This window comes from Cupressus sempervirens, chromosome 10 (genome assembly GCF_028749045.1).
Source record: "Cupressus sempervirens isolate cs-2001-9-10 chromosome 10, ASM2874904v1, whole genome shotgun sequence".
NCBI lineage: Eukaryota > Viridiplantae > Streptophyta > Pinopsida > Cupressales > Cupressaceae > Cupressus > Cupressus sempervirens.
The window spans coordinates 166,507,838-166,516,301 of NC_143127.1; the positions used below are offsets into that span (position 1 = coordinate 166,507,838).

The window sequence follows — 8,464 nt, forward strand, 5'->3', positions numbered from 1 at the left end:
ATGTAGAGTACGTATCCCCTCAACCTAGTCAATCCGCTGCCGTCAAAATTCAGCAGCGCCTATTTTGAACTTAAAGAAAAATAGTGGTTGATCATTCTTACTTATCTAATTTCCCATTTCCTCGTCAACTACAGTTGGGCATTTTATTTCATGCACGTGTTTTTCTTATGTACAACGTATGTAAGACTGCTCCTTTTTACCAAGTATCCTGATGAAACAGAAATGGAGTAGAAATGCTAACCAATAATTCTAGGCTTGGTCGGGGAATGGCTACAGCTTCAAAAATTTCTGGAGTTTTGGACAGAATAAACAAGCAGACCAATGGCGATATAAATCCGTTCTCGTCTCGCTTATGTACCAATGCCATGTTAACCACACCTTTCTCAAATTTGGTTTTTCCTTCCCTTCCTCTCTTGTGGAAACCACATTTCCTGGAAACCACTTCCATTTCCCATCAGCTTACATAAACTGATTAAAGAATTGTATGATCACAAGTTATTGGCAGCATCACAGATATGGAGTAGTTACCTATCACAAAGTTTAAACAGAAAATAAGAGGAAAAGTTAAGCAGGTGTAAAATAAACGAGACACAAGAACTTGTATGTTACGACCTTCTATAAAATATACAGAGCATGAGCAAACAATGGCGCAGAAAATTGGAGTTAATCTCAAAATATGTGTACTACTCTGTTTTATTTGCCAACAAACACATGGATGCCTCGAAATAGAGAAGGAAGCCATGTTGAGATTGAGAGATAATGTGAAAGATCCGAATGGCCTCTTGGAGTCTTGGAAAGACTCTTCTAATTACTGCGAATGGACAGCCCTCCGCTGTGACTCTCACTCAGGACGAGTGGTTTCTCTTGATTTCAGAGGTTTCAACCTTTCTCTTCATTCCATGACTGGGAACTTCATGCTCTCTGACCTCTTCCAACTGAAATACCTGGATTTGAGCATGAATTCCTTTCATGGAGTTGAGATGCCTACAAACATCTCCTTGCTCACAGATCTCACTTATCTCAACCTCTCCAACACAGGTTTCTCTGGAGTTTTGCCTCTACAGTTGGGAAAGATTTCAAAGGTACGTTACTTGGATCTTTCTGATCTAGGGCATCTGAAAATCCCATGTTTGAAATGGCTGAGGAATCTTACTCAACTGGAGTATATTTCACTCCGTGGCATCAATCTCAGCGGCCTTGCTATGACAGAACTGGGCGAGTCGATAGGCGATCTTAAGAGGCTTCAGCATCTGGACATGACAAATTGTAGTCTGGTAGGTCAAATTCCTGCTTCTCTCAGAAACCTCAGTTCACTTACATATCTGCACATGGAGAGCAATTCACTTTCTTCTGAAATACCCAATTGGGTATTCGCTATGAACAGCTTGATTTCGCTCAATTTGAGGATGAATTTCCTGAATGGGATTCTGCCAGTCCAAATTGCAGCTTTAAGCCTCACTCACATGGACCTCTCAGTGAATCAGTTAACAGGCACAATCCCTTCTGTCATTGGGAATCTAAGATTCTTGATATATCTAGATCTGGGTGTCAATAAATTCTATGGAACAATTCCCTTATCCTTGAGCAATCTCTCTTCACTCAATTTCCTGCGCCTTCACGATAATGCACTGCAAGGCACTATTCCCCAGTGGTTGTCCAGATTGTCATACTTGAGATATCTTGATCTGAGTGTAAATGAATTAACTGGTAGTGTTCCATATTCATTAGGTCAATTGTCCTTCCTTAAAACCCTTTCTATATGGGGCAATCAGTTAGAGGGAACAGTGACAGAATCCCTGTTTCAAAACCTAACCAAATTGCAGTACCTTTGGTTAACTGATAGTGGATTGACTGTCAACATAAGAAAAGATTGGGTTCCTTCTTTTAATCTGTTAATACCATTGCTTAGAGGGTGTAACATGGGTTGGAGCATTCCAAAATGGGTGTCCTACCAGACCAGACTTGAGCATTTGGACGTTTCCAGAAACAATCTGGTGGGAAGCATACCCTCATGGTTATGGAGTAAATTGCATAATCTAAAGACCCTGAACCTCTCAGGCAATCATCTCCATGGTCCTCTTCCCTCTCTTGCCCTTCACCGTCAATTGACTGTTCTTGAATTGTCCAAGAACAATTTTGAAGGAAACATTGCAGAGTATATTGGAATAAATCTTCCGCCTTCTCTGGATTTCTTGTCACTGTCTAACAACAAATTCAGAGGTGCCATTCCTTCATCAATCTCTTTCTTGCAGATGTTACAAAATCTGGATCTGTCAAATAATGAGCTCAGCCATTCTCTGCCCTCAAGTCTGGGAAATTGCACCTCTCTGAAAGTGTCGACATTGTATAGCAATCAGTTGGAGGGAGCAATACCAGATGAAGTGGGTAATCTACAACAACTCAAGTCACTGGATCTGAGAGGCTATAGATTTTCAGGGAAATTTCCATCAGTGCTTCTCAACTGTAAACAACTAGAGTTCCTGGATCTCGGCAAGAACAACTTTACTGGCAAATTACCCAGTTGGATTGCAAGCTTAAGAAATCTGTGAGTTGCTGTTCTGGAGTCGAATAATCTATTGGGTGCAATTCCTTCAGAGATTTTTCATTTACCCAATCTTCAGATCATCGACCTTGCCTCTAATGGCTTCTCAGGTGTCATCCCCACTGAAATCACAGAACTACTTGCCATGGCTACAGCTCGAAACAATGGTGAAAGCTATGGGAGGTACTTTATTGCTTATGAAATGTATTATCAGAAAGGGATTAACATTACCAACAAGGGAAACGAGCTGGACTATTCTTCAATTCCTGTCGCTTTTACTGTTATTGATCTCTCTGCGAACAATCTCAGAGGAAAAATTCCAGGGGAAATTGGGAAGCTGAAAGGCCTGATTACTCTAAACTTGGGTCACAATCATTTAAGTGGGGGTATTCCAGATAGCTTGGGAGAAATCCACAGTCTAGAATCTTTGGATCTATCGGGCAATCAGCTGAATGGGTTGATTTCTGGTTCAATCCAGGGGCTGGATTTTCTGGGATATTTGAATTTGTCAAATAATAATCTGTCAGGAAGGATTCCTCAACAACGGCACTTTGACACATTTGGAGCATCATCATTTTTGGGTAATGTGAACTTGTGTGGAGTTCCACTGAATAAGACTTGTTCTCAAAGATCATTTCCTCCCACTTCACAAGAACAAGAAGACGGAGAGATTTCATTGTGGGAAAGCAGAGAGTTGAAGACGGGAACAGGGGTTGGATTCGTGGTGGCGTTTTGTGGAGTTGGTTTCGCATTGTGGTGTCAAGTGGCTAAATACTGGGAATAGCATCAAAGATCCTCATAGAAATTAATGCACAAATGTTAATTCTTATTAAGTCGGAGGCTTCCCCAGAAAGTATTGGTAACCTACAGAGGAAGCTTTAAACATTAAACTGTGATTAAAGTTTTCCTCTTCGGCCAATAAAAATGCAGGTATCTGTAGCATATAATTCAGTATACCAATATACATTGTAGAAGTTGCATATTTTGAATCCAAACTTTTGCAGAAAACTGTTTTGTTTATATTTGATTGGAACGGAAGGTGTACAGAGGCGTAGAGAACACATGACAAATAAAGTCTGAGACTAGCCAAATCATCATCTTGGAGTGTGAATTTCTGAGGACTTGTGCAGCATGTGGATCACAATTGGTGTTTAGGATTTGACTGTTATTTGCATCCTGCTCTACGTGCAATTCAGGAGCTATAAGGAAGCCTAAAATACAATTTAACCAATCGATTTTCAAAAACCCCAGGATGCTGCATTCCATCTATAAATTATAATGATAGTTCTCTCAGATGATTTTTTCTGTCCAGATATGTCTCTATTCAGTTTTTGAGGGGCGGATTCAAATCACTCTATTGAGCAAGGCTTTTCCATTTTGTTTGGACTGCATTTTTGTGATATTTTTTGCAGAAATCATGGAGGGCTCTGGAAATCAGAAAGTCAACGGTAACGACAATGTGACGAGAAATGCAATATCTAGAAGTTGTTTAAGAACTATTTAAATTTGTTTTGATTTATAAAATAGTTTAATTTAATAACTAGTAATTGCACCCCAACAAGGTGCAATGGTTATGCCGATAGGAAGATATAACCAGGTAATATATTGTAAGCACAAAGAAGATTTCAAGTAAAACCACATTTTTCTGTCTTGTTTCATACGAACATCTTTCTTAGGAATATTTTGTACTTCCTTCTATAGATTGAGATTTATCATGCAGACTCACAATTTTGGGGAGAAATCACGCTTGAAACTTTAAAAAAGGTTGAAAATGAATAATTATATGAAGGATGTTGGGTATCTCTTCTCCCACCGAATGTGTGTGTCTGCAAAAAAACTTAAAAAGTAATCCCTATCTCATCATGAAATAAATTTGAACTGTTTATAAAAGTTGTATATAATTCTTCATGAAATATGCAGTTAAACTGAAGAGATATATAAGTGCTTCTTGATATATGTATGTGTTATTAAAATGCAATATAATCTGTAAAAATAAACAGTTGATCTCAATAAGCTCTTATCTTACAAAGCAAAAAATAAATTAATAAGTTTTTTGCTCTTTTACTTAATATGGCACATTCAATAAAAGGGGAATGATAGTATGTGATTTACTAACATTATGATTCCCAAAATAAGTCATTTCAGAAAATATATACACGCAATGAAGAACGATCCATATTATGTAGTATATAGCATGCACTTAGAAAGTATACCTTGCAAAATAAATTTAGAAAGGTTTTTCAATTCGATGTAATCAAAAAGCACGTGCAACCTTTGAACAAAGAGACTGATGGCTGTCATCGGTGAAGTTATGGTCTGTAGATTCTTACAATACTTGATATCTATCTCCTTCAACTTCTCACAATCCTCTAAATGTATGCTCTGCAGCTGAAGATGCAATATACTCAAGGCAGGTTATATAGGAAAAAGATGTCAGATCTTCAAGCTCCAGACACTCCTTTATGTGTAATAATACTACGTTCAAAGTTATTGGACACTCTTTTAAGAATTTGACAGCTAGAGAACTGAAAAGAGTTCAACTTTAGGCATTCATCAATCGTAAACCTCTCTAGAGAATCCATCTCATCAAGACGTATCTCATGCTCAATCTCCCAGCACTGAGAAATGTTCAATTCTACAAGATCCCTGAGATGGGATACACCTGATACACTGTTCAGCATTCTACAAGCATTCAAGTGAAGATGATCCAGAGTTGTCAGCAAAATTATGTCCTACACTTTCCAACAACTAAAGAATGAAATCTCCTCAAGGTAAGTCAATTTTGAAAAACTTGGTAGCACTTGAAGCCCTGGGCAATCCAGAAAAAATAACTTTTGCTGCATTAAAATTGCCAGACACTTATTTCAAATCTTGACAACTACCAATTACAATCCTCGATGCAGTTTGGACCTTCACGAATCATCACCTCTTGGAGCTTAACTCTTTAAGCTCATGGCATTGACAATGTCAAACATTACAATATTTCTAAAATTGTATATTTCTGATATTTCTTTCAGGCTCCTACACCTATTAATTTCAAGACAGTTCAATGTCTTTACCTCCAATAAGCTCATCTCAATCAGAGATTCCATGTCATGAATTTTGAGAGACAAAAGGCTTGGACACTAATTTCTGAAAATCAAGATCTTTGTTACATATATTTGGTGGTTAATCTCAGATTTTTAAGGTTGCTCATGGGAGCACTTAAGCGCTGTAAACTCTACAATGTTTTACAAACTGAGTTCGTCAGCAAACTTGATTGAGTTCTCAATGACCAAACTTGTAAAGCGGGAAGATTTCAAAGTAGTCTTAGCTCCCCTATTATTACAATCCAGTTCTTTGTGATTGTGGAAGACACTAAAACCAGATTCTTAGGATAAACTATGAGGGATTCTAATAAATACCAACCTTCCATAGGCAAGCCACTGGTATCTAACATCATCCACTCAATATAATTTGATATGCTTGAGAAATCCGAAAACTCCTCCAAAGTGGCTTTATACATTTGCAGCTCTTTTTACTCGGAAGGTGCCTGCAATTCAAAATACATACACGTTTTGATGTTTGCATTTGTAAACAAACCTCAGAAATAGAAACAGAGCTTAACTGTATTCTATAAATTAATTTCAATACCAAAAAACAAACTACTGTACATTTCTCTGCCAGAGTCTTTTGAGACATCCTTAACTGATTCTTGAACATTGCAAATCTTGAACTGGAATCCATGGAGGAATGCTTGGGAGTTTTGATTAATACACTATCAAATTAGGCCAAAGAAACATTTAAAAAATTCAGGCAATGCCAAACAGTAACATTTCAGGTCATGTGTACGAGAGAAAATGAATATATGATATTTCAGAGCAAAATTTCGAGAAAGCCTTACATTCGCAAATGAAGCCTACGGTAAGATGATTTTCAATTCATGGCTCTTTAAGTCGGTTTAAACCACTAAAGCATTTGTACAAATACAGAAACAACAACCGATATAATAACAAAAAATAACAATTTTGTTCCACTTTTCAAGGATATTTAATAAATTCTAAATCCCTTTTCACAAATCCACTATGTACATATCTTGCAAACATTGTCATGCGCTGACATCTCTTTGAGGCAATTTTGTCAAACACTTCGCGTGCTTCAAATAACCTCCAAAGCAATTGCCACCACGTCTGGATAAAATCCTCTATCCTTTATGCTTCATTGATGTCCATTCCCCATTCCAAAGCTCCCTATCGACACAGGTTGAATGTTTCTAAAGCTTTCTAATCAAATACATTTTATGTACATCTTATAATCAGTCCACAATACTAAAGTTTCTTAGGGTATTCTGTCGAACAATTCACATGTCTTGTCTATGCTTCCACATTTTGAGTTAACTGTCTACCAAGGCAGGTGCAACCGTAACATATGCCATAAATCCTCTACCTTCTATACTCGTGATAGACGTCCATGTCCTAGTCCAAAGCTCCCATTTTAGCAAAGGTAGATTGAACGCTGGGAAAGGTTTTGGAGTCTGGCTTTATAAATGACAATTGCATTTGCTTGAAAGTTTGTAAAACCTTTTCAAAAATCCAACCATCGCATTCCAAGTGAACTCATTTCCTTGATGCATTTTGTAACACAATCACATGCCTTGTATATACTTCAACATTTTGCATGCATGTCTACCAGGACAGATACAACAACTTCTGATGATAATAATACTGTATCTTCTATGCTCTGTTGGATGTCCATACCCTGCCCCAAAGCTCCCAATTTGGCACAGGACCTGGTAAGTGTGAACTCGTCTGGTTGAAAACCTGTTTGTTTCATCTGGTGAAAGAGTGGGCGTTCTCTTGAGGAAACCATGTTTTCTGAACGCTGTAATAATCATATTCCATGTGACTCACGTTTGTTTCTCACAAAGGGAAAGCAATTTGACAGACTTCTGAGCTGGTCACAGGCACTCCTTGCATATCCAAATGGCGTGATCAACAAAGAAATAGCATCATCAGCCATAATTATGCCGAAGGCATTCCCCTATGTGGGATGGATGAGCTGATTTTGTCCATCCACGGTTGAGAGTGTTTAAAAACCCTCGACAACCATCCATTGCATCCAGGTTGCTCGTTGGATCCTGAATAGTCATTCAATTGTCCCATCATTAATTTGCATCATCAACAGTCAGATTTGGGATGTCTTGGTTGTGTTCATGAAGGCGAGTTATCGCATTGGCGACTTGTTCATGGAATTGGAGGCAACCCCATTCGCTGGATTGTGCAAGAAGTAGACTTTCTAATTGGCCATGACATGCCGTGGGAGCGCATGCTGAAGACACAGTGGCTAAGGGCGAGGGCTGAGAGACGGTGGATCCATCGGTGGTGGGAGATGCTGGGTAAACATTTGTATTGTGGGAATTTTCCCCTGATTGGCAGCATTCCAAATCATGTTTTTGATTGCAGTTGTGGAGTTGCCCTTCAAATATCGGCAAGACAGATCTGAAATTGATCATTTTGCAAAGCGTTGATGGCTCCTTGGTAAGGAAAAAAACAGTGTGTCAAATTGTGTTTTTAAAATTCATTTGCCCTTAGGGCCTGTTTGGTTGTTGGCATAAGAATTGACAATTAGAATTGGGAATAAGAATAAGAATAAGGACTTGGAATAAGAATAGCCTATTGTAATTCCAGATCCATTTGGTTCACCTGGGATTTGATTGAGAATATATTAATTTCATGTTTGGTTGTATGAAAATAGAATTGGAATATGTTAAGAGAATTATTTTCTATCTTGGTTTTTTCTTTGTTGTCACTAACAACTTTCAAATTGTACTAGATACCATTTCATTTGTTAGTGCATGCATACTTTTGCAGTCGTTACAAATGACTCAATTAGATCTGAGAAGACAATGCACAAGCAATGAGTTTCATATTGAATTGTGAATTA

General features: G+C 38.0%; 1 long non-coding RNA gene and 1 pseudogene across 1 annotated transcript; one reads left to right on the top strand and one right to left on the bottom strand.

Moving 5' to 3' along the window:
* The first annotated feature begins 245 nt into the window (after positions 1–245).
* On the top strand, positions 246–4,242 carry LOC149533126 (receptor-like protein EIX2; annotated as a pseudogene).
* Positions 4,243–4,704: 462 nt separating this feature from the next.
* LOC149533127 (uncharacterized) lies at positions 4,705–8,127 on the bottom strand. The gene is made up of 2 exons (XR_016357899.1): positions 6,196–8,127; positions 4,705–6,074 (listed from the first exon to the last, which is right to left on the bottom strand). It is a non-coding gene; the product is annotated as an uncharacterized LOC149533127 (long non-coding RNA).
* Positions 8,128–8,464: the final 337 nt, after the last annotated feature.